Source organism: Rattus norvegicus, chromosome 7 (assembly GCF_036323735.1).
Source record: "Rattus norvegicus strain BN/NHsdMcwi chromosome 7, GRCr8, whole genome shotgun sequence".
NCBI classification, from domain to species: Eukaryota; Metazoa; Chordata; class Mammalia; order Rodentia; family Muridae; genus Rattus; species Rattus norvegicus.
Window position 1 is genome coordinate 82,993,077 of NC_086025.1, and position 27,997 is coordinate 83,021,073.

Below are 27,997 nucleotides of genomic sequence, written 5' to 3' on the forward strand. Positions count from 1 at the left end.
TCCTTGCCAGCATCTGCTGTCACCTGAGTTTTTGATCTTAGTCATTCTAACTAGTGTGAAATGGAATCTCAAGGTTGTTTTGATTTGCAATTCCATGATTACTAAGGAGGTTGAAGATTTCTATAGGTGGTTCATAGTCATTTGATACTGCTCAGCTGAGAATACTTTGTTTATCTGTGTACTCCATTTTTATTAGAGTTATTTGATTCTCTGGAGTCTAACTTCTTGAGTTTTTGTATATATTGGATATTAGCCCTCTATAAGATGTAGAAATGGTAAAGATCTTTTCCCAAACTACTGGATGCTGTTTTGTCCTATTGACAGGGTCCTTTGCCTTACAGAACCTTACAAGGTCCCATTTGTTGATTGTTGATCTTAAAGCATAAGCCATTGGTGTTCTGTTCAGGAAATCTTGCTCTGTGCCCATGTAATCGAAGCTCTTCCCCACTTTCTCTTCTATTAGTTTTACTGTGTTTGGTTTAATGTGGAGGTCCTAGACCACTTGGACTTGAGCTTTTTACAAGGTGATAAGAATGGATTAAGTGTCATTCATCTACATGCTGTCTGCCTGTTGAACCAGCACCATTTTTTGAAAACACTTACTTGGTTCAGGTCTAACCAAAATATTTTATATTGTTTCTGTCTTAAAACCACATAGACAGGGAAGCTGAACAATGCTCTATTCAATGATAACTTGGTCAAGAGAGAGATTAAGTAAGAAATTAAAGACATTTTAGAATTTAATTAATATGAAGGCACGACATACCGAAACTGAGGGAATACAATGAAAACAGTAGTAAGAGGCAAACTCATAGCTCTGAGTGTCCCAAAAGGAAACTGAAAAGAGCATACACTAACATCTTAACAGCACAGCTGAAAGTTCTAGATCAAAAAGAAGCAAGAGGAGTAGACAGCAGGAAATAATCAAACTCAATGCTGAAATCTACCAGGTAGAAACAAAAATGACCTATAAAAGAATCAACAAAACCAGGAGCCAGTTCTTTGAGAAAATCAGTAAGACAGATAAACCCTTAGCCAGACTAACCAAAGGGAGCACAAGCATATCCAAATTAACAAAATCAGATAAAGAGGGAGACATAGCAAAAGAAACTGAGGAAATTCTAAAACTTATCAGATCCAATAAAGAGCTTATATTCAATAAAACTGAAAAATCCAGAGCAAATGGACAACTTTCTAGAAAAATATCAGGTCCCAAAGTTAAATCAAGATCTAAACAATCCTATAACCCCTCAAGAAATAGAAGCAGTCATTAAGTCTCCCAAATTAAAAAAAAAAAAAGTCAAGGACCAGATGGGTTTAGAGCAGAATTCTATCAGACTTTCAAAGAAGATCAAATTCCCATAATTTTCAAATGTTTCCACAAAATAGGAACCAAGGGAACACTACCTAATTTGTTCTATGACATCACAATTTCCCTTATACCTAAACCACACAATGATCTGATCCTGATGCACAGCTCCCTGAATGCAATCCCATGGGAGAGAGAGCTGACCTCCCAGAAGTGAGGACAATCATGGGACCTCAGGGGAGACCTCCACTTCTGCCCACTTCTCCTCATATTCTTTTCCCAAGAGTAAACTGGATAGTGACCTTTGGATACAAGAATATAGGAGCAGTCAGTGACAGGAACCTGCTGGATTCTGTCTGCAATCGAAACTGAACTGAACTCGTCCCACAGCTCCCTGCACCCAAAACCTGTTGGGGGAAAGAGTAAGACCCTCAGAAGTGCAGACAATCCTGAGAAGACAACTACTTTCTACCCACATTCCTGATCCAAGAAGAAATTGCCTAGTGACATCTGTGCCCTCTGGGCACAGTGACCTAGGAGCAGTCAGGGGCAGGACCCTTCAGGTTTCTGCCTGTGCCAAGAGCTGAAAGTCAGTCACCAGAAGTGCCTACACACCTGAGAGCAGAGGTAATACCAACTCTTTTGAACCAAGCAACCTCCCTGGAGGCTTCAGGTCACACAAAGCCAGGAGCAGCTCTCTCTTCCCAGATCCAGCTGAGAGAAAACAGTCTACAGGAGGGCTGAAACACAGGCTTACAGGAAGGTCAAGCCACTGTCAGAGACAGCAAGACCAGCTAACACCAGAGAGACAACCTGATGGTGAGAGGCAAGCATGGGGACATATGAAACAAAAACCAGGAACACTTGGCATCATCAGAGCCCAGTTCTACCACCAAAGCAAATACTGGATATCCAAACACAACGGAAAAACAAGATCTAGATTTAGAATCCCATTTTATGATGATGATGAAGGACTTTAAGAAGGACATAAATAACTCCCTTAAAGAAATACAGGACAACACAAGTAAACAAGTAGAAGCCCTTAAAGAGTAAACAAAATTCCCTTCAAGAATTACAGGAAAATACAACCAAACAGGTCAAAGAATTGAACAAAAACATCCAAGATTTAAAATGGAAATAGAAACAATAAAGAAAGCACAAAGGGAGACAAGCCTGGAGATAGAAAACCTAGGGAAGAAATCAGGAGTCATAGATGCAAGCATTAACAACAGAATACAAGAAAGGAAGACAGACTCTCAGGAGCAGAAGACACCATAAAAAACATCAAAACAACCCCCAGAGATAATGTAAAAAGTAAAAAGCTCTTATCTAAAACATCCAGGAAATCCAGGACACAATAAGAAGATCAAACTTAAGGCTAATATGTGTTGAACAGAGTGAAGACTCCCAACTTTAAGGGCCAGTAAATATCTTCAACAAAATTGTAGAACAAAATTTCCCTAACCTATAGAAAAAGATGCCTACAAACATACAAGAAGGCTACAGAACTCTAAATAGATTGTACCAGAAAAGAAATTTGTCCTGTCACATAATAAAGAAAACATCAATTGCACAAAGCAAAGAAAGAATATTAAAAGCAGTAAGCGGAAAAGATCAAGTAACATATAAAGGCAGACCTCTAAGAATTACACCAGACTTCTCACCAGAGACTATGAAAGGCAGAAGATCCTGGTCAGACGGCATACAGAGCCAAAGAGAACAGAAATGCCAGTCCAGGTTACTATGTCCAGCAAAACTTTCAATTAACATAGATGGAGAAACCAAGATATGCCATGATAAAACCAAATTTACACAATATCTTTCTATAAATCAGGCCCTACAGAGGATAATAGATGGAAAACTCAGACACAAGGAGGGAAGCTACACTCTAGAAAAAGCAAGAAAGTAATCTCTTTGCAACAAAACCAAAAGAAGACAGACACACAAACATAATTCCACCTCTAACAACAAAAGTAACAGGAAAAATAGTCACTATTCCTTAATATCTCTTAATATCAATGGATTCAATTCCCCTATAAAAAGACATAGACTGGATACATAAAGAGGACCGAGCATTTTGCTGCATACAAGAAACTCACATGGCAAGAGAAGATACAAGGCAAGTAAAACCTATAATGAAATAAACAGCGTTTTCAATTATTTAACTCATTTTAATGTTATTAATAAATTTACTACTTATTGTATTACGTGAGGCAACTCTGTCACCAACAGGTTCCTCATTAATTAAATGGAAAATTAAAGCCTTTAGAAGCAAGTGGAAAATAACATTGGATTACACAATTAAGAGACGTGAAATGTAGTGATTTTATTAATTTCCTTCTTTTGGTAGTAGTGAATACTACCAAAATATAGTGGTAGCTTCTTCCTAAGGAAAATGTAGAACAAGTTTTCTAGTGAATTTTATCAATATGAATGAATGAATGAACGAATGAATGAATGAATGAATGAATGAATATGGAAATTCTACAAGTTAAAATGAACTCTTAATTGTGTTTGGTAATTTTTGCAAACTGGTGATATAGCTGATCAGTATCAGCAGAATTGGTTGTTTTTGGTTAATAAATTTTAATGATTCAGCGTGGAATAATGGAGACAGCATGACAGATGAGAGAAGCTTATGTCTTGGTCCCTAGGAATCGGAAAGGGCATAGCTACACTAGCATGCCTCCTTTAATGTCTTTAACTCAATCAGGTCTCTGAACATCATTAGTTAGTGCCACCCAACTTCAGAGCAAATATCTTTTCTCCTTTTCCTGTTGCTTTGATAAAATACTGTGGCAAATCAGCCTAAGGAAGGTGGTTCACCATTCCAGGTACTCTCTGTCAGTCATGGAGGAAGAAGTCAAGGCAGTAGGATCTTAAAAGAAACCTGTTGCCTAGCACCCCAATCAGAAAGCTCAGAAGAATGCAGATATAATGCTACACATTTTCTCCTGGATCCCCACAAGGGAAGGATTCCTCCACATTTATATAATCAAGACAATCCTCCAGGTCTAGAGTTTGACCTAATGTAGATAACCTTGCACTATACCCAAGAGTTTGTCTCCTAAGTGATTCTTTATTTCTCAAATTTGAGATAACTATCAAAAAGGATGTTCCCCACTTAGATAACTCTCTGAAAATATCCACACAAAAGTATATTTTACTAATGTCCCATTGTTTCTATATACAAGGAAGTTGACTAGATACATTTCTTACTACAGATAATTGGCAATTATCTACATATACAAACTGCTGTCCTACCTGACTTCTGTTTCTTGTAGATGAGGTTAACCCATACTACATTACCAATATAAGACAGGAGAAATCCCAGACCTTTCTCTGATATATTATAGTTAAATTAATAAGCATATAAGCAGCATTGACTCAGAAATTGTTTAATTTATAATGCAGCATTATTGGAACACTAAATCTTTGTGGTTTTCCAAATAGAACCATCTTTACATATTATTATATACATGGTAAAATATTTTTGCAATAGGATTAAGTCACAAAATCAGACAGAAACAAATGAACAAAAATGACATGAACCAGTAATTGAGTATGAAATTTTGTGTGGGTAAAGCACCCAGCCTTCTATTTCTTCTTAGAAGCTTAAATGTATCTTCTTATCATAGTCATATAAAAGTGTGATGTTTATAGAAATCATTTTTTAAAAGCCACATGGTTGAGATCTACAGAAGACAAACAGGAGGATCCTTTTCTAATATCCACTGCCCTAATTAACAGATATACTATTAAGTCAAGACAGACTGTAGAAATGTTTGAAAAAGCCCCATCTGTAGTAGGGATTTCTGAGTATATCATTGCTTAACCACACACAAAACTAAATGCCTAATGTGCTAAAATAAATGCCTATAGGGTACAGACAAACTCATTCTCGTTCAATTTCTCAGCTAATTTTTATATTAATGTAAGTGTAATGTCACAGCAATATAAAAGGCAATATAAGTTTTTGATGACTTAATCAAGCCATATATGCTCTATGGGCTTTTAAATACATTAACTTCCTTATTTCTCAACCAACCATTTAATTTGTACATTGTTTTTGGTGATAAACTCATTTACTTGCCAAAAGTCAAAATTCTATGCCATTTTTTAAATAAGATTAAAACCTGGCCATCTGGCTCATTTGTCTAGTCAAGTATATTTACTCTGTCATTATTAGTGGTTGAATTTGGCTTCATAAAATAACAATCTGTACAATTGCATAGGAGTTGCTCTACTTCCTGAGAGAATGTCACATGATTTAACGTCCTGTTATTTGGTTGACAACCATTCTTGGTAGCATGGTCAATGCTTTAAGTTCAATGTACAGGATGTAGTTAGGTTGAGTGAATACATTGTTGACATCAGTAACTTCTTGGTTTGCTCTATATGACCCTCCTATAAATTATTATCATTTTGGTTCCTAATTCTGCACAATAAACTAACCCAGAACTTTAGTTTAATATAGATATTTTACTAAGATAACTAATAATTTAGGTTGTCTTATGTATTGAGGTAGGGAGATATTGATGAAAAGACTCAATGTTTGCAAATGATACTAGAGCCTGATGATGGTAGAATGTTCTGGTGTCTTTATTCATCTATCTGGTATTTGATCCTGGATATTATCTACACTGTCAGTAGAGGCTGCTGAAATTAACACTTATAAAACATTGTGTATCCCCAGTCATTTCAAGTTAAAGGATGCCCTCACTTACATAGAGAATTTAAATCCAGCCTAAACTAAAGAAGATCCTGTTTCAAAAACAAAGAAAACAAAGCAATCAAATAACACAACGGATTCTTCTTGTAACATTATCTTCCTCGGAGTAATTTAACATCACTGTAAAGAGATTTCTAATGTAAGTAAATGTTCTCAGTGACCAAGTAAAAACTGATAAACATTTTTGCTAACCTAGTCTCATAGGCATTTATACCGCTGTCATTTTCAGGAGTCTGGGAGCAGTGACTCATTTGTCTTAGCTCACAGAGAAGGGAGGAAGTTCCTAAGTATAGAATAGAAACCTGCAGAATCACATACAGAACATATAGAATAAAATCCTTCAGAATCACACAATATCTTAAATAAATCCTTGACTTGAGGGAAAAGAATCCCTATTTACTTGTACTGTGTATAAAGTCCCAGTAATTGACTTTAGAATGATTTGCTTCCAGGGACTAAGCCACTACCTAAAGACTATACATGGACTGACCCTGGACTCTGACCTCATAGGTAGCAATGAATATCCTAGTAAGAGCACCAGTGGAAGGGGAAGCCCTGGGTCCTGCTAAGACTGAACCCCCAGTGAACGTGATTGTTGGGGGGAGGGCGGTAATGGGGGGAGGATGGGGAGGGGAAGCTGACATAGAAGGGGAGGGGAAGGGGCTAGGAGGATGTTGGCCGTGAACCTGGGAAGGGGAATAACAATCGAAATGTAAATAAGAAATAATCAAGTTAATAAAGATGGAGAAACAAAAAAAGAATGATTTGCTAGAAATGATTTGGTACAAAGTTTATAATGTAAAGCATAAACTGATTGAGTAGTCACTGAACAAATTTTCTGTTGAAATACCATCTTGTTTTGATCAGTGCATTAACCATTAATGAACATATATATACATATATATCCTTATTAAAAATTTATACAAAAATCATATATACATGTATATAATTTCTATATAAGCTATAGAGGTAATTATAATATCAGAATTCAAAAGTTTGAATGAAATGTTTTCCAGTAGTAGCAGACTTTTAAAAAAAACAGGAAATTGAATACAATGAAAGAAATTGGTTCCTGAAAATATTATGGTGGAAATTAGAGCCTGATGAAGAGAAAATTGTAGATTTATTATGTGACCATTTGACTTCTTTACAAATATACAGCAATTTAATTTCCCTTAGATATAATTTAAGTTAATGTTTTTCTAGACGCAAGCAGATACACACTATAAAATCTCAAAGCATACTTTGAAAAAAAGCTCATAATGAGAATTGGCAAACTTGGAGTTTTTCCCTCTGTTGGTTTAAATAAACTAAATTAATATTTTGCAAAACTGAAATTTGAGGGCTTTTACCTAGAATTTCTATGTGTCTTTTAAAAATATTTCAAATTATGCAACACAGGAACTCAGCAACTTAGTAGCCAGGCTTGCTAAAGAAAAAAAGAAAAAAAAACTAAGGAAAGTCTATTAATTACACAAACAAATAATTGACCTTACAGTGATATTCACCCTAGGAGCTCTTATAGAGTCAGAGGATTATGGGAATATTCATGGAAACACTTTACCATAGCATATAAATAAATAAGAAATACTGTCTGCATTTCCCAGCTCAATACATATTTTCTAGGTACATTTCTTTCAAGTGTTAAAAACAGAAACTCATTATTATGCAAGAATCAATTAGAGAAAGCAGAAAATGTCTGCTTTTAGCCACTTATTAAATAATCGGGAACTTATAGTCATGTAACATAGAACAATTGAGGTATCATTGACACTCCAATGGGACTCATCTTTGACTTTGCTGTAGGTAAACAAAAATAAATTATAAGATATAACAAGAAATGAGTAATTACCACAGTTAACTGCTAACATCACATAAGGGAAACATTCTAAACAGAGGGAAGATATGGAAGAGAATTTCCTAGAGGAGAGCTAAGATATGATGGATGCACAAAATGACATTTTACTAATTAAATTACTGTACTCTTATTAATATTCCATCATAACCATGAGGATTTGTGTATGTATTCAAAGTATTTTCTTTGAATGTAAATCATGTAACCCTGCAATACAGTGTTGAATAACAACAAACAAACGGCAGAATTTAATACACATCTGCTCCTGTTTAAATCAGACCACTGGGACAAAGAGTTTCCTGTGAATAGCATATTTGATTCTAAGAGTTTTGATTATTTGGGTTTATGTGCCAATAAGTTAACAGAATATTGAATCAAAAGAACGTTACACAGGAAACTATTACATGCATACATGTTCTGATTTTAAGAGTGATACATAGTAACTGCATCAAATGTGTAACACATTAAATAATAAAAACAGAAGACAGGAAAGCATTACTTATGCATTTTATTTATGAGGACAGTGGTAAAATGTTGAAGTTGGTTATACATACATGCTGTGCAAATTTTTTCTAAGTTTAAATTCTGGACTCCAAGACTGGTACTCCAATTATATCACCCTCCAGTGGAAATAAAAAGGAGAGAGAGAGAGAGAGAGAGAGAGAGAGAGAGAGAGAGAGAGAGAGAGAGAGAGAGAGAGAGAGAGAGACAGAGACAGAGACACAGAGACAGAGAGAGACAGAGAGACAGAGAGACAGAGAGAGACAGAGAGAGATCAAAAGTTTCCTTAATGCCTGAGACAGCATCAGTAGGGTTGTATAACATCTGTTAGCCAGTTAGCCCAATTGTCTCTATTTTTCCTGCTCCTGGCTGCTCACGTTCTCACATCAGACCTGATTCAGCCTTTGATATGATCATACTCTACATACACTGTCTCTACGTCTGAAAAAAAGTGACTCCCCACACACCCATCCTGCATGGCAACAGTCTTTGTTTACTTCTAGTTTACATGTTGCATACAAGCTGCCAAAGACGTGCTGTATACACTAATGAGGCCATTACTTGTGTTCCCAGTCAGGGCCAAATCTTGTCTTAACCTCAACAGAGCACAGAGCATGTGTGGGGTCCTTCATTAAATAAGAACCCTGTGCTACTGCATGTATATTTTCTTGCCAGAGGCAAGGAAAGATTCCTGTTCTCCTTTCATCTAAGTTTTTTTTCTCAGCATAAAGTGTTCTCCTTTGTATAAGCCTCAGATTATAACCAAGTAAAACTCTGCAAATGTGATTTTAAATTATGGAGTGCACACGTGGAAAAGTGTTCCTCTTTGCATCCCATTCACTGTTTAAGCCCTAGCAACATGGAGAAAACATGAAGAAACACTTCTACAATTATTCAACAATGCATTAGGAAACTCGAATGTGTAGAAAAGAAATTCAAATGAAAGACGAAAGACAATTAACATTTAAACTTAATATTTAAATTTTGAACATTTTAATTAAACATAAAAATAAAAACCCACCAGGCTAATTGGGCAGCTTTTGCAAAACCAAAGAATTTCACTGAGAATTTTATAGCACATCTGAAAGCCAAGCATTGCTTTGTGTCTGAAATTTCTTAAAGTTCATTTTAAACAGGTAAATACACTCACACTAAGTTAAGTTTCTGAATTGCTTTGAGCTGCTGCATATTCACATCTCCTAAGCTTTTATGATTATCAAAGACATATTTTACTAGCTCATCTTCAGTTTAAGGACTGCCAATAATATTGTGCATAAAAAGGAATAAAAATTAATTTCAAAGAAATGTCTTTCTTACATTCAATTAAAAAAACTCAATATATTGAGAAACACTTCAGTCACCATGAAGATCGAAAAAGTACAGTACATTCTAGTTTCTTTTGAACTGATTAATTAATCCAAATTCTTCATCTAGTAAATAGCTCACAAACTGAGAATTTTGAAAGATTAAAAAAGTATTTCTATACAACCTACACCTGGCCAGCAGTTCCTCCAGTAGGTTCACCTTAGTCTTCAAAGGGTGACAAACTGGAAAACTGTGAAAAACTGGAGTGAGAGAAGGCAATAATCCCTCCCGTTAAGAATAGAGTTGAAGCGAGACTGCCTTCTGTCATTGTGGCATCTAAAAAGTGATCAAAATACTGTTCTTTCTGTACACTGGAGACACAGAACTAGAGAGTTTGTGTTTAATTTTCCTAGGTAAGAAAATTAGAATGTGACCACAGTAACATCAACCTAGGTCGATCATCTTGCATACACTTTTTGGGCCATTGGGTGCAGAAGAGCAAAATGCATGCTAAAGGTTGTCCCCAAGTCCACTATACAAATTTTCATACGGAAGTAGAATAGCTACTGCTAAATGCAGCAAGATGGAGAAACCATGTGAGCTGCTTTCCGTGTTCTTATGACCAAAACCAAGTGAACAGGTAATTATTGTAAATGAGAGGTTAAAGGATACAACTCTCACGCGGGAAGGCATATAAGCAATTACCTGCGAGCTGGATGTGACCCTGATTATCTCCCTTCAGAAGGTTCATAACCACATGGGAACATTTTACACTCAAACAATAATAGACAATGAGAAAATTTGGGGATCTGTAAAAGTAGAACTAAGAACCTCAAAGAGGAGTGCTTTTACACAGAATTGTGGCAACCTATAATTTTAAAATATCAGAGATGATCTCCTAAAACTCATAATGCAGACCTGTTTTTAGGAGTTAGGGATACTGAGGCAGAAGAATCTCAAATTCAAGGCTGATTTGGGCTATATAGTTCAAGACCAACCTCAGCGATTTGATATGGTCCATGTTCAAATAAGAAATAAACATGACTAAGGAAATAGTTCATTGATTAGAGTACTTATGCTAGCATGTGTAAGGATCTGATGCAATCACTGGCTGAATCACACACACACAAAACTAACTAGTTAAACAGGCAAATGAATGAATGAATGAATGAATGAATGAATATTTAAAAGCCAAGTCAACAATTCATATGTGAGACATTTAATACGTAGCCATTTATTTCAGTGTTGTGTAACATATGCATTTTAATACATTAAGAATTTTTCCATTGTTCTTCCTTTCACTCTTGATTTTATACAGCATATTTTAATATTAACTAATTTCCAAATATAAACTATATATTTCAGAATTGAAGCAGAATTAAGAAAGAATCTTGGGAAGAAATAATTACGCTCTCCCCGCCACCCTAAGCTTTAGTTCCTGCTTCAGGGCTTTAAAAGCTGTACACTCCTCTCAATAAACAGACCTTGATGAGGAAAAAAAAGAAATAATTACACACAGGGATTATAAGCATTTTGATACCCCACTGCCCAACCAATGAAAAGAGAAAATTTCATGTAATTTGGTCCTAACTTTTGAGGAAGTAAGAAGGATGTTTTTATGACAGAAGCAGTTTGTGAGGATCTTTTCTAGAAAAACATGTATCAAATATAACATGTACCTGTAGAGAAGGCAATACACCACTGCTGCAGTTACAGAGTTAGAAAAGGGACCATCTTTGCATTCCGTTGTGTAGCCAATGGGTTTGAGCCCATCAGAATCCAATGGACAATTATAACCCAGTGGGCACCCTGAAGGTATTGCTCCAAGTCAGTGGTTCACAGACAACACACATAAAACAAAAAAGTACGAGAAAAGGAGTTGAAAGAGGAGGAAAAAATGATGTGTGTGAAGAAGTAAACATTGATGTCTATATATGTGTGTATGTGTGTGTGTGTGTCTGTGTGGATGCGCACGAGCACACACACCTGTGTGTGTATAAATTTATCAAAAAATATTTTAATAAATATTCAAGAGCATTAGAAGAGAAATTTATACACATACATACATAAATACACACACAGAAATATACATGTATAGAAAATTTTCAGTTTCTACAAAGCTGAAAGATATGCAGACCCTATAACTGGGAGATAACTGGAAAATTTAGTTTTTATTCTAGATTTGGATGCTAATAAATGTTTGGTTTCCTCCATGAGTCTTCTCCAGGAAGGCTCTCCTCCACGAGCCTAAGAAGAAAAGCAATAACAAGAAACCTTATCTTATTCCACTTCCATAAGAAATATTAGACTTTCAAAATGCAAATCCAAAAATCCACAAATTCATTTCCTCCATTTTGAGAGTGGACCAGAAAAGCTCCAGACTCTAAGAAAACTTAATACAAGATACAATATTTGGTTTTAGAAGAATCAATTCATTTATTAGATAAAAGTAGGATATTTTAAATGATATAGTATCACAGCATGATTTTTATTTGCTCTTGGATCATTAGACTACTTGACTCTGTAAAACCCATCTAAAGCTAAAATTGCATTTTAGCAAAGAACAAGCTATTGAAGTGGGCTCTTTTAAAATTACCATATGTATGTACAATTATATCTTAAATATTTCAGCAAATTTTGATCTATTCTAATAGAGTGGAAAAATCACTCAGAGTTTTTGAAGATTTTAGAAAAAATATTTTATTATTCTGAATTTAAAAATAAGCGTGCTTTTTCTCTTAAACTATTCACTCAAATAAATTAAACCTAATTGAGCAGACTTTCAAGTTGCAGTCAAAGTCTTTGATTTTGCTGCAAACCATTTCAACCCATAATTAAAAGTCCATATCAAACAAATGTTTAATCAATACCTCAACTCATAGAATGCACTTTAGATATCTCAATCATATATACAAATACACTTTTTAAGAATTGTTGGTCATCGTGGATTTCAGAATGAGGCAGTGTTAAATATAGTGAATATCATGTGATATAAAATCAAGAGAATGTCAATGTTTTATCATGTTTAAGTTTGAGATCTAAAACAATGTCTCTCCAAGTCCATTGCCATCTATTTTAAATTTATAGAATATTGATCTCTGTATAAGGGATAGTTATATTATGCATAATTCTGACCTACTTAAAGATATAGTACATTTGTGAGCCTATGTGGGACACTTATATCATGTATACATATTATTGTGACCTGTTTATTGTTATCACTTGGAAATATTCATGACATGAGGAAATAATTATATTCTGTTATACTCATAGATCGGTTCCTTATCAATTTGTCATTAAATAGGTGTAGTGCTAGCCAATTATATACTTAAATAGATCCTGACAGTGACTGCATTCCTCTACCCACCCCAATGTAATGGATTCTGGATTCTAGAATGAAAGACACAGACACAGACACAGACACAGACACACACACACACACACACACACACACACACACACACACACACACAGCCTTTATAATTTGATATGTCTAAAATAGCTCAATGTATGAGTTACTTCCTAACCGCCACATGGCTAAGCCACCTCCCTCAGATTTCCCTGAGTTATTGCTTACTAAATCCTATATTCCGTCTTTGTTCCCTTGGACCCAGTTGGGCGGCCCTCTTGAACCCTCCCCTGGTTCCTACATGGCTGCTATGCTCTCTGTCCTACACTTTCTCAGGTGTGGAGTCTCTCTTCTCATTCTCCTGCTCCCAGCAAGGTGGATCTCTTCTTCCTCCTCTTTTCTTCTCTCTCCTGTGCATCCTAAAAGTCCCACCTATGTCTGCCCTGCCCACCATTGACTGCTGGCAACTTTATTTACCAATCAGAACCGACTGGGACCCTCAATGTCTTACCTGTAGATGTGTGGATTCTCATGCAAATAATTTTGGGGACCCAAATTAAAATAACAATTTAAGCAGCATTAGACCAAACCTACTACAGAGAGGTCTCCCCTGGCAGAAGATGGGGACAGATGCATAAGCCCACAACCAGACAGTACATGGCAATAGAGTCTAAATGTGATGTCTCTATTAAATCATTCTCGGAGCTCAGGGAATTCTTGGAAGAGGAAGCAGAAATATTGTCAAAGACAGACAATGGAGGATACCAAGAGAACAAAGCTCTCTGAATCAACTTGCCTAGGCACATATGAGCTCACAGTGGGAAGTTACAAGTACAGGACCTGTGTGAGTCTATACTGGGTCTTTTGCATATACACTATAGGTATTGACACACTATTTTTATAGAATTCCTGACTGTGAAAATGAGTGGATCTCTGATTCTTGTTCATGCTCTTGAGACTCTGTTTATCCTGTAGAGTAATTGTGGCCATCTTCGATAAGTCAGTTTTACCTCATCTTCTTATATCATACTTATTTGGTCATATTTTGGTTTTTCTTCTTTTTAGCGGTTCTTCTCTAATAACAGAAAGAGAGTGGATCCAGAGAGGAGGAGAAGTAGGGAGGAACTTGGCGGAGTGGAGAGAGGGGAAGACTATAATCAGGACTTACTATTCGAGAAAATAATCTATTTTCAATAGAAGAAAAATAAGAGTATATCAATAAAATGACATAGTTTTCTATTTTGTAACTTTATCAGAATATCATTTTTAAAGATAAAATTCCCTTCATTATTTATATGCAAACCTACCTGAAATGTTTCATGTCTACTGGCATTCAGGTATTCATTCCTTTTCATGAAAAAAACCTCATTTAATTTTCATTTCTTAATACTCTCTAAAGATATTACAAGAGAAAAATAAATATTAAAAAATTCCAATTGTGAGAGAACTATTTTTCATAAAACAGTTGCAATCATTGTTGGCATGAATAATTCAAATACATTTAAATTTGAGAAAGTGCAGGAGCATTGCTTTTTCATGCTGAGGAGGGAGCTCTGCTATATGTCAGTTGTCAACATTTACAGAACAAAGGGAAAAAGACAAGTGTTCTTGCTTAATTGAGAGACAGGGGAGTGTGACACTGAGTGGCCCACAGTTCTCTACTTATGCACACTTCCTCTGGTGATTTATGTATTTCATAGCAACTGCTGGGTGTCCCTGTTAATATATAAATATATCACACGTGTCAGAAGAAATGAATTACATTCTAACTGAGGAACAAAATAGTCACTCATAAAGGAGAGTAAATAACATCCAATGTAGGTCATTTATGCTTCATAAAATCATAGCATAGATATAACAACTTGTAAATTTTAATATATCTTTTGGATACAGTATTGTTATGATTAATTATCCACAGAATTTGTAACTATCCCTTATTCCTCTCAAGATTTCCTAAAGGGACATGAGATATCTAATGTAAACATTCAAAAATATATGTTAAATAGTGTATATAAAGTTAAAACCAATTTTAAAATATAAAGTTGTATTAAAACTACTATAACTATCAATATAAGGGCAGGAGACTAGAATAAACTGTTTTTAAAATTCTAGACATGAAAGAGGAAAAATTGAGGAAAAAAATGTCAAAATAAAAACACTACAATAATGTAAATTTTAGATTCCAGAAAGTTATATATTTAAGAGTATTCAGAAAAGTGAGCTTTCTAAACCATGAGTATATTGTGGAGACTAGAAGACTTAGGAAGGACTATAAAAGACAATAAACTTTGTATGGATGTAGAACTCAAGACAAAATAAGTCACCAGCTTTCAAGTGATACTTTTAGTGAAATGTGTTAATATGATGGATTCAGTACAACTCAAAATAAGTAACAAAGGAGAGTCTTGGGGACTTAAAACCAAAAAAAAATCTTAATTTTTTTCATTTAATTTGTCTGATACCATAATGACTCATAAAAATTAAGGATCCATGTGTATCTAAGGGTGTTTAGAAGACAAACAGCTCCCAAATTTAGGAAACTGTCAGAAATAAATGGGCTAATTTAACACTGAGAGAGAATAGTATTAAAGAGTAATGATGACACTATATTTGTGACATCATTTTAGTAGGCTGAAGCTCAACAACTAGAATATTCACCAGGAAAGTACAGAAAAACGAGAAGTAAAATTAAGTCATATGTAGAGAAAATATTCACAAATAGTATATGTGATAAATATTTATCACTCAATACACAATTAAATCAACTCAAACCTAGTGATCCTTAGAAGTAGATCAAAATATCTGAATGTATAGTCATGAATGAGATCTGCAAATGGCAGACTGACACTTGAAAAGGAGTTCTCTATCATATGTCAGCACGATATTTTTTAACAATAGGGTATCATTGCACAGCCATTAGAAAGACCAAACTTCAAAAACAAGAAGCAGCAAATTCAGGCACAAATGTAGGTCAGAACAAAGGTTATCACTGTGGTAGGGCTGCTAATACTGCACAAACCCTTTCAGAACACTTTGCAGTGTGTGCGTTGAGTAAGCTTGATGCTACCGTGTGTCCCAGATGCTGGGTGCTTCTCTCTACACAAAGGAGCTAAAAACATATGTCCGCATGTTCCCTCAGTATACGTGCTTACAGCAGCTTTTCCTTTTCACTCTCTCTTTTTTTTCTTCTACATATTTGCCCTGTATGGAAACAACCAAATGTTCCTCAGTAAATAAATAGACAAATACTAAAGTTTTGGTAGAATTCTAAAAATATATTTAAGAGGCAACAACTCTCCTTAGGTTTTGCTTCCTCTTTCTGTTAGTTGAGAAAAAACTGCTTTAGAAAGCTCCCAGGGTTGCTTGTCAGTTGTTTCTACTTTCAATTCTAAAGCAAACTTCATGGCACAATAAAACAGACTAACCCCCAGTGAACTAGACTGTTGGGGGGAGGGGGACAATGGGGGGAGGGTGGGGAAGGGAACACCGATAAGAAAGGGGAGGGGGGAGGGGGATGTTTGCCCGGAAACTGGGAAAGGGAATAACACTCGAAATGTATATAAGAAATACTCAAGTTAATAATAAAAAAAAATTAAAAAAAAAAGAAACACAAAAAAAAAAAACAAAAAAAAAACAGACTAACCAGTATACAGTGTTAGAAAGACATTTATGCTGTATTTGAGGCTTATGCACCTGGAGAAAAATGACACAGTGACTTAGGAAAAGGAGATGCTTCAATTTCAGCAAATTAATCATGTTCACTTGTGTTTCAGTTTGAAATTTTTACTGTGTTCTTCATTATTCTGTCAATAACCTAGCATTTTTTTCTATTTCCTGGAAACTTCTATCACTAGGCAACTAGCTTCATACTTCATGAAACCTGAATATGGTCAGGTTTCTGAATAACCTTCACTTTTACGAGTGAATGATTAAATCCTGCTTCCGTTTACCATATCTGAGAAAAATTCAAAACATGCTTGACACTGTTTCCAAAGGCATAAGGTGACTCAATGAGCCCACCAATGCTTTCCTTCCTTTTCCTTTCTCTGTTTCTGACCTTGGATTCCTCTAAATGTTCTTTCGCTCCAGTAGCAATTACTCAATAGATTTCTGATAGAACATTCTTAATTGAATGCTGATGTATTTTGCAAACTGTATAACCACCCTGTTTAATATGCAATTATTGAATAGGCAAGGATTCTTGACTACTACGCCAGATCACATGACATGACTATTATGATATGAAACCCTCTTAATTGTGATCTTTCTGGATTTCCCTTTAATCCAATAATTCTCTTGGATGCAAAGCCAATTCCATGGTAACATTCTTCCTTTTGGGTATGTGCTAGTTGAAACTTAAGTAGATATGTGACTGTGCAGAGAAAATAGCCATTTCCAATATGGACTCATTATTTTGCTATGGCTGCACTGTGGCCTTAGTTGAGTAAATCCATGTAGTGTTAATGGAAACCCCCAAGAATTTAATTGAAGGGCTGTCAACTCAATCAAGCCAATAAATATGAGTATGGAAAGTATATACTTTGGATTTTTGATGATTAAGTATAGATCTTCCTTATTAGCTAATAATGAATTAACAGAATAGTTCACTTTAGTATATACTTGACATTATACTAATTAGTTTTATGCTTTTTCAATATTTTCATTTTCTGTATTCTTATCAAAAGTCCAAATTTTGTTTTAGACTTATTATCTTCAGTCTTATCTTTACTTCAGTCTAATTTCCGTATTTTGTATTTTATTTTCTTTAACATCAAACTTACTTCATGCTGTGCTGTTGAATTTGTGTAAGTCAGATTCATGCTGTGAACAAGTTGATTTATTTATTTGTCAAAATCATCTCAAGGTCTCTCTTCTATTGCTTATATTCATTACACTTCTAAAAAATGCCTATAAAGTAAAACATGGTAATACAAGATTATCTACCATACCATTTTTTAAAAATAACTTTTAAATTACTATAAGTGATGCTTTGAAGAACAATAGTGAAATTTAAATAAAAACCGCTGAGACTTGGGGAACATGGTTATTGATTATAAGATCCAGAATATTTTATTACAAATCTTTCTAGAACCATATTAAGCAAGAATACTGTGATGCTTTGGATGCCTAGGGAGTAGCACTATTTGGAGATGTGGCCTTATTGGAATAGGTGTGGCCTTGTTGGAGTAGGTGTGTCACTGTGGGTGTGGGCTTTAATACCCTAATTCTAGCTGCCCAAAAGTCAGTATTCTGCTGGATGCCTTTAGATGAAGATGTAGAACTCTCAGCTCTGCTTGTACCATGCCTACCTATAGGCTGCTTTGCTGCAGCCTTGGCAATAATGGACTGAACCTCTGAAACTGTAAGCCAGCCCCAGTTAAATGTTGTCCTTACCAGAAAAGCCCTGGTCATGGTGTCTGTTTACAGCAGTAAAACAAATTTTATTTTGTTATTTTTTTAATGTACTGAGAGTATAACTTATTTTAATCACATGTATATTTTACAGAGCATGATCTGGCTTCCAGAAAAAGTCAGGCTTGAAAAATTCTGTTTGCTAAAAGGTGTTTGTTGATATTTACATGGATAATTTAGGTATATAACTTAATAAATACTAATATATATTATTGTTTGGATTTCTGAGAAAGAAACTCTATATACCCAGACTTCCATAAAATTCAGGATCCCTGCCTTACCTTTCCACGTGCTGGAGTTATAGGAATGTGACACCTATTTTCTGATTAGATTAAATAAATTATATACAAATTTATTTCCAGTAAAGTCTTTAAATTCAGCATGACACTGCAGTTGGAAATTAGAACAAACTGAATTGTCTAAGATCTGAGAATTGAGTCTTTTAGATGACTTTTCAAAAATTTCACAAAAGAATGAGCGTCTTTGTCAGTGAGTAGGAGTAGACTTTTGCTCTGAAGCGCCTGTTGTCTCAGTTGCAGCAACATGTCCCAGCGGGACGATAAATTTGACAGGATAAGACAGAGGAAACAGACAGAATAAAAGATACTTTGGCTCTTGTTCATTTGATGACCTGGAAGACAGGAATCTGCTGACTCACAGCTCTCAAGAGCAATCAACCATAAGTCAGTCACTCACTACTTCACAGTTGTCTGAAGAGAAGTCCATATTCTCAGAACTGTGGCTTCATACTCATCTTTATAAAAGTCTTCATAGGAGGTGTGGGGACTGTTATTTACATTGTGAGAAATACAGTGAAATGAGGCAGGAGGCATTTTTACCAGTATAATTGGATAACCTGATTTTGAAAATAATAAAAATTCTTTTAAATTGTCCTTTATCCCTTAATTTTAGAACAATAGAGTCTGTTGTGAATGACTGAAAACAGTTTGAAAAAAACATACAAAATATGAAATATTTTAAATAGATTAAGTATTATTAAGGAAAACTCAAAATTTATTCCTTCTATACATAAAATTATTCAAAATCAGATGAAAGAAATTAACCACTAAGGTCATGCATGTTGATATACGGCAGTTGAGTAACATTCAGATATTAAAATTACTAATAACTCACTTACATAATAAGATATACCACTGTCATACAAGGCAGTTTTACTTTTAGCACTATAGATCTTTTATAAAAGATACAGACTTTAGCAAAAATTATTTTTTAGTTTCCAGAGTAACAGATTTTAAAACAGCACGCTCTTATTCAGTCTACGGAGATAATTTTAATAAATATATTCTAAAATCATCTTTCATTGTCAATATTTGTTTAAATCTGAAATAATTCTGTGATATAATTAATTAGAACAGTATTTTTCTTCGTTTCTCAAGATAAATAGCTTAAAGAAATATGAATATTTTGATTTTTTTAATTCATTTTATTTGTAGAATTAGAATTTTGTAATGCAAATGGATATGATCCTAATTACTTCAAACATTTTGTCTCAAGAACTAATGCAATTAAAATATAATTAATTTCTTCAAGGAAATAATTTTAGTTACCATTTCTTGGCATTTAATATATATTCATGTTATAATATTTTGAAGACATTATATAACTATAAAACCCAGTATGTATCTATGCATGATCCAATAATATTATTGTTATAATTAACTATTCAAGTTGTTGTACTATTGAAATTGTACATAAATGTTCTCATTTTTAATATGTTTAATCACTAGAAAAAAGATGAAGCTTATCTGGGTAGTTAGTAGACTAAATAATCTATAATTTTAAAAGATATCTTTGTTTATCCTGAAACAGGGTCTTATGGAACCCAAGTTGGCCTTTTACTCACTTTATAACTGAGGATGTCCATATATCTCAATTTTCCTGTCTACATTTCCCCAACTTTTGCTTGAAGGTGTGTGCTGCCACCATACCTAATCTATCCCTTTTCCTTAAAATTATTTTATTTTGTAAAATGGAGAGGACATATGCTCAACCAATACCTCTCTTCTTATTTTAGTATATGAATTCAATTATTGCTGTGTAACTTCAGGCACCTAATTTAGCACCACCTTTTGAATTTTCTGTTTTGCCCAATAGTGGAATACACCTATACAGTGTGATTGCATCACAATGGGTAATTTTACATCCAAGAAATAATTAGTACATCTCTTGTAAAATATCAATTATTTCTGTGAATATTTAAACATGGGCTTGTGTTCTGGTCTAGACATAACTGTGGAGTGTAGCAAAGAAACACCTATATGTGCTCTGAAATTTCTAGCAATGTATAGATAGCAACATTCCATTCAAGTTATCATCTTCCAATATTTAATATCTAAAAACAGCAAAGGATAGAAGCATGAGATTTACTCATACTGCATATGCAAAATACCTAAAAATCTTTTCTATTAATGGGGTCCTTGGGAAGAACTTGAGGCTGAATAAATCAGAATATTTTACGACAATAATTGAGCATCAGGATTTATTTTAAGGTGCCAATTGTATTCTAATGGTGAGGCATTAATTCTGCACAGAAAAGTTATCACTGGGCAAGACTAATAACACATCTCCATTAATAGCTTCTGAGTGACAGAACCAAAGTGCTTGTCTATGATGAAATAAAATAAAATGGTTTACTAAGTAGATGAAGAAATTTAAAAGCAAATGGGTTCTCCCTGTGTATTCCTTGTTGTCAAGTTAATATGGGTTAACGGTCTCTTGGTCCTTTGGTTTTTGTTTATTTGATTGCTTGCTTGCTTGTTTGTTTCTGTTGAAACTTCATTATAAGGAATTAACAAATAGACCGTCAGACATTTAAATCAACTAGACCAAATTCTTTACATCTCGATCAACTTCTACACAGTTAGAGCGTCCCTTCTGAACTCATGGAGCTTAATGTTGGAATTCTGCACGTTTCCCCTCAAATATGCACTTTAGGCAATGAAATTAAAAAGTCTGTAAATTAGATCTGATATACCACCTTTAATAACTCATATCTGTTAGCTGTATTCTTTCTTTCACTATCACCCAATAGTTAGCTTTTTTTGCTTTTCATTTTACATTTTATATTATGCTCACATATACCTTTATTTATATTAACATCAGATGTGTATGTGTGTGTGTGTGTGTGTGTGTGTGTGTGTGAGAGAGAGAGAGAGAGAGAGAGAGAGAGAGAGAGAGAGTATGTGTGCACTTGTTCATGCTTAAGCACACACACTAGGATGCATATCAGAGAGAATATATTTTTCTTCTGTGATTTTAACCTTTCTGGTATGTGACTTCTCTTAAAATTATTCTTTCAAAGTCTACCCATTTTACTGAAAATTTTATTTTTCCTTAGGATTATAGCAAGTTTTCAGTATTCATTCTTTGCTGATAGACAATTAAATTGGTATCATTTTCTTGAAATTATGAATAATGCAGCAAAAAGTATGAGTTCAAATTCCTCAATGATAAGCTGAGGAATTCTGAGTATATACCAAGAAATGAAGTATCTGCATCATGGGATAAGTCTACAAACTTATTTGTATGATGCCTGTATTAATTGATACCACTTCCAATATTTCTTGTCAATTTTTTGAGGATAGCCATTCCGATTGGCATTTGTTGGTATTATCTTAACTTAGTTTTAATAGATAAGTTTAAAACTACAATGTACAAATATTTCTTGTACTGTTTCACTTATAGTCTGAACATTTTCTTTCTTATTTCCGTAAAATGCACCATAAATTTTTTCCCAGAAATTTGAACTCTGAAACTTTTTTTCTGGTACAGAATATTTCCTACATTACATTAATTACTTTTCTGTTTTATTCCTTGTTATGTTTACTAAACTTTCATCCTCTTAGCTGGACTCTCTCTGATGAAGGAAGTGTTGAACCATAGCAGGGCACATAGCACACACCAATAGTACTGAATGCAAGATATAAACCAATACCGACCAAGTCACTAATTGATAGTCAATCGGAGATGAGTGCAAAGTATACCCAAAAGATAGTCAATGAGGGCTAATTGCGAACAATAGAAGTAGAGAGAGATTTCAATGAGGCCTGGACCTTGACAAAAAATAAAATAAAATAAAACAAAAAATAAAACAAAAACAACTAAAATTAATAAAATTATGTGAAAGAGAATCATCCATGATTGACATGAAGTTTAAGAAGGAGAAATTTGGTATGAGCTTTTCCTTAAGATTTTTCCAATGAGATATTGATCAATATAAAGTAGATCATTATGACTGTTATTGCATTCATCCCTCTAATAATATCATTTCTACTTAGCAGTCTCTTCACATTTGTCCTGATATTTCTAACCACAGAGTCGGAAACTTATGTTTCATTATGATTATATTCAAGACGATTACTCACTTTGTTGTCAATAAATAGAGAAATTTTTTTCTTGTGACAGTTACAACGAGATACAATAATACAGGAATAATATAGGAAGAAAAAACTAAAATATAACTGTTAGATGATAAAAAAAATGTAACTCTGGTGATTGTGATAGAGCTGTTTGGTTTGTCATGGATATCAGATACTATTACTTGATAAAATTAGAAGTTGATTAATAAAATAATTAAAAATGAGTGTTAAAAAAGAGAGAGTCATAACTAGACTGATAAGGTGAATGACAAAATATCAAATATGAATATGAACAGCAGATAGAAAACAGGATGAGAGCACAACATGAAGTTTAAGACATCAATAGATCCCACCATGTAGGTCTCCTAGACCTGATAAACATGGTTTAATAAAAATATACTTCTAAAGTATCAAAAACCAAAATGCACATAAAATCAACACTAAATTGACTCTGTGTATATTAAGATTTCATGAATCTGAGTATGATGTAGGGTATAAATACTGTCCATATGTCTCCAATTCGCAAAAATTAAAATGTTAAACAACTACAAGGAAGAATAATTATATTTGAAGTTTGAAATTTACATGTTTTAACCAGGTAGCACAGAAGGGTCTAGGACATAAATTCAAGTGATAGATGAGGTATTTGGGAAGAAGGTTTTGAGTCTCTTGACACAGCCTCCAAATTGCCTAGGTTTTGTTTCCAGTAGCATTTCCAGATTGTAAATTTTCTTAATGAAGTGTAATTCATATTTCAAAGTTACCCTGGAGGAGGGGGTAGGCATGAATATTAGGCAGGATGACATCACTACTCTGTAGCCTTGGACAAAGACACAAACATAATGAGCAACTAAATTACCATCACCATTTCTGTTTGTGCTTTTCTTTTAAAGTAACGGTTGTCCTTTAGAGGGATAATAGTCACTCAGTTGCTTTCTTTTGTTTTATTAATTAATTTATTTATACATTCCAGATTTTATTCCCCTCCTGGTCCAATCCCAAGAGTTCCACATCCTATACCTCCCCCCACCCCACTCCCTGTACTCCAGCCATCCCACCAGACCCTTAAACTTACTGGAAACTCCAGTCCCTTGAGGCTTAGGTGCACCTTCTCTGACTGAACCCAGACCCGGGTGTCCTCTGATGTATATGTGTTGGAGGCCTCAGCTCAGCTGTGTGTATACTGCCTGGTTGGTGACCCAGTGTCTAAGAGATCTCAGGGGTCCAGGTTAATTGAGGCTGCTGGTCCTCCTACAGGTTGTCCTTCTCCACAGCTTCCTCTAGCTTTTCCCTAATTCAACCAGAGGGGTCAACAGCTTCTGTTCATTGGTTGGGTGCACATATCTATATCTGACTTAGCTGCTTGTTGGGTCTTTGGGAGAACAGTCATAGTAGACCTCTTTTTGTGAAAGCTCCATACCCCCAGTAATGGTGTCAGGTCTTGGGGCCTCTTCTTGAGCAGGAATCCACTTTGGACCTGTCACTGGACCTTCTTTTCCTAGGGCTCTTCTCCATTTCCATCCCTGCATTTCTTTCAGACAGGAAGAATTATGGGTCAGAGTTTTGACCATGGGATAGCAACCCCTTCCATCCCTCACTTGTTGCCTGTCTTACTGCTGGAGGTGGGCTGAACAAGTTCCCTCTCCCCTCTGTAGGGACTTTCATCTAGGGTCCCCCATCCCTTTGAGTCCTGAGAGTCTCTCAGTCCCCAGGTCTCTGGTACATTCTACAGCTTCTTCCCAACCTCCTTCCTCCCAAGATCACCTGTTTCCATTTTTTTTTTTTTGCTGTCCCTCAGGGCTTCAGCCCTTTTCCCCCACCCAATAGCAGATCATGTTCTCCTCTTCCTCCACATCCATCCCCTTTTCCTCCCCTGTAACTCCCTCCCTCCCCTCTTATGGTTGCTTTCTTCTACCTCCTAAGTGGAACTGAGGCGTCCTAACTTGGGTCCTTCAGCTTGTTGACCCTTTTAAGTTCTGTGGACTGCATCTTGGGTATTCTGTACTTTTTTGTGTGCTAATATCCACTTACTAGTGAGGCCATACCATGCCTGTCCTTTTGGGTCTGAGTTACCTCACTCAGGATGACATTTTCTAGTTCCATTTATTTGTCTGCAAAACTTAGGATGTCCTCATTCTTAATAGCTGTGCAGTATTCTCTGCATCCATTCTTCTGTCATGGGACATCTGGGTTGTTTCCAGTTTCTGGCAATCAAAAATAAGGCTGCTATGAATATAGTGGAACACGTGCCCCTGTGTCATGGTGGGGCATTTTTGGGGAATATTCGCAAGAGTGGTATTTTACTTACTTACTTATGTGTATGTGTGGAAATCAGAGGACAACTTTTCACATCTGATTTCATTCTTTCAGCCATGTAGACTCCAGAGGTCAACTCTTAGGTCACCAAACTTACTGGAAACAGCTACTGCCTTATTTTTCACTAGCCTGTGACTTATTTTCTTTTAATTATCACTAAAAGAAAACAATTACATTTTAAACAAGCTGAGATAGTGTTGTGCCTTGGCTCTGGAGTGGAAGAGTGTGACTCAACTAGTGGGAGTGGTTTGTTTGTTTGGACGTGCCTTCATTTTACATTTTATTATTACTTATGTGATGAGTAAATTTTCTTTAATTTTAATTTTTTATTGAATTATTGAATTTAATTGAAAATTATTTCAATTTATTGAAAATAAAATCAGATCACACTTTTCCCTCCCACCATTCTCCCTTCATGCCTGTATCCCCTATCTCCACCGATCCACTACCCTTCTTTTTCCTTTCTTTTCTTTTACTTCAGAAAAGAGCAGGCCTCCAAGAGATGGGAGCAAAACAGTATAAAGTAAGATACAATACAAACAAAGGGAAAGGCCTCATATGGAGGAGCTGGACAAGGCAGCAGAAGAGGAGAGAAAGCGTCCCAATAGCAGTCAAAAGACTCGCCTGCTTCCCCTGATAGAGGTGCCACAAAACCACTAACTGAATAGCCATCACATATAAACAAAGGACCAAATGCAGACTTCTCTATGCCTAATGCTTGCCACTTCAGTCTCTGTGAGCCCATGTGAGCCCCACTTATTTGATTCAGTTGACAGTTTTCTTCTGGTGTCTTCCATACACTGTGACTCCTACAATCTTTCCTCCCCTCTTCTGCAGGATTCCCCGATCTCCAAGGAAAGGGGTTTGAGAGCACACCCCAAATTAGATCTTCTCTCTGTATAAAGTCTGGCTGTGGGTTTCTGTACCCATTCCCATTTGCTGCCAATAGAAGTTTCTCTGATAATGCTTGGACAAGGCACCCATCTATGGGTATAGCACATTATCATTAGGAATCATTTCTTTGTCATGTCCTCCTACTGGCTCCCCTATAGTCGTGTTTGATCTGCCCTAGGTCCCTGGGCTATCCAGTCTCTGCTTCCTGGTCATTCAGGCAGTGGAAAGCATAACTTCCCTCTGGCCTCATGTCGCTCCAAATATTGGTTAGCTACTCCCACAAGTTCTGCTCCACCATTTTCTCAACACATCTTGCAGGCAGGAAAACTGTAGTCTGAGGGAGAGTTGATGGCTAGGTTTCTTTTCCAGTAGTCTGCAGAGTACCTTCTCAAATCAAAGAGACTAGAACTTAGGTATGGAAGCTCCCTACAGGCACCATCTTGACCTCTCTATATTCAATGAGCTATGTGGATATTGCCCTCTGCAATGGGACCCTACTGTCAGTTAAAAAAAAAGAAAAACATACAGCATCTTACTGTTTTTTTAATAAAAATCATCTCCTATTATGAAGTCTGTATTATAATGCTTATTTTCATTTTTTTCTTTCATCTGATGAAATACCACAGAATTTATTGAAACATATGGCAATGGAAAATGTGAATCTACACATGAGCATGTGACAGACCTTGCTGCTTGCTGAGAAACAATTATTTCAGTATAGCTTGACAATATGGTTTTTGCAAACACTCTATTCTTCATTTTTTCCCCTGAAGTAAGCGTGCTGTTAAGAAAATTTATTCACACGGGATCCTTTACTCAACCTACAGCAATAACAATAAACTCTTTCTCCCAAGTCCCTCTCAGATTTCCCTCTAGTGACAATAACTATACACTGCATCTACCAATTCAATATTGTTTAGAACTCTAGCAATTTTAATTCATTCCCTTTATGCTGCTTTACACACTAGCAGTGAATGAATTGGGAGCTTCTGCTTTAGTTTGCAAAATAGAAACGCTTCATAAAAATAGAATTTGCTATCCACTTTTATGTTCCAGTGGCCGGAGTTTGCATTTGGAGAATATTCTGCCAGATTTCTCTTAGCTTTCTATCAAATGACATGCTATGAATTTCCTCCAAATGTGTTTTAATAAAGTTTTGGTTTAACTCTGTTCAATAAAGAATATATTAACTAAAAGCTTCAACTAAAATTATTTTTCTACTTGACCAGTGATTGATTTAATAAGATTTCATTGTCTTTGAATGAAATATTAATAATCACATTTATTTGAAATATTAAGCGTCACATTTTCAAGTGTTTGGTGATTTAATTTTTTACTTTATGTTGTATGTTAATTGTCATATCATTTTACATTGTAAATAATGCTTTGCCTGCTGAGATTGCATTTGTACATGATCCCAAGTTTAGGTGTCAAACTATTATCATTTACATTTTTCTGTGGTTTCTTGTCTTCTAAAAGGAAAGAATTATTCCAGAAGATATCTTTTACAATTGAAGTCTGTAAACAACATTGGAGAATATACTGCAGAGCATCTGAAGTGGACTGTCCGCAAACGATAGAAGAAGCAAATCAGATTCTGTCAAGATAATAATTTCCACACCCTGACCCACAGAATTCATTATTAGATTATACATATCACTAATTTTACGACTGTAAATTGTGCATCTATAGGATTATCTAATAGTTAAATCTTAATTGCCATCTTCTATGTTTGGAAAAGGCAGGCATAATATTTTAGGACAAAGGAAAATCCTTGCAATTGAAAATTATATAATGACGTAAGATGAGTATTTTCAAAAGAAAAGTGGCTGTGTAATGGATTAGAGACTGCATAATAATTTAATTATGTAAAGAGATTAGCAATCACAGCAATAGTAAAAATATTAAAAAATGAATCTAGTCTTATCTGTATGTGTGACAATAA

The 27,997-nt window shown here is 35.1% G+C and overlaps 1 long non-coding RNA gene across 1 annotated transcript; it reads left to right on the plus strand.

Moving 5' to 3' along the window:
• The first annotated feature begins 1,360 nt into the window (after nucleotides 1–1,360).
• Nucleotides 1,361–27,978, plus strand: LOC134479727 (uncharacterized). Its single transcript, XR_010053392.1, has 2 exons — nucleotides 1,361–6,180; nucleotides 27,532–27,978. It is a non-coding gene; the product is annotated as an uncharacterized LOC134479727 (long non-coding RNA).
• The last annotated feature ends 19 nt before the right edge of the window (nucleotides 27,979–27,997 follow it).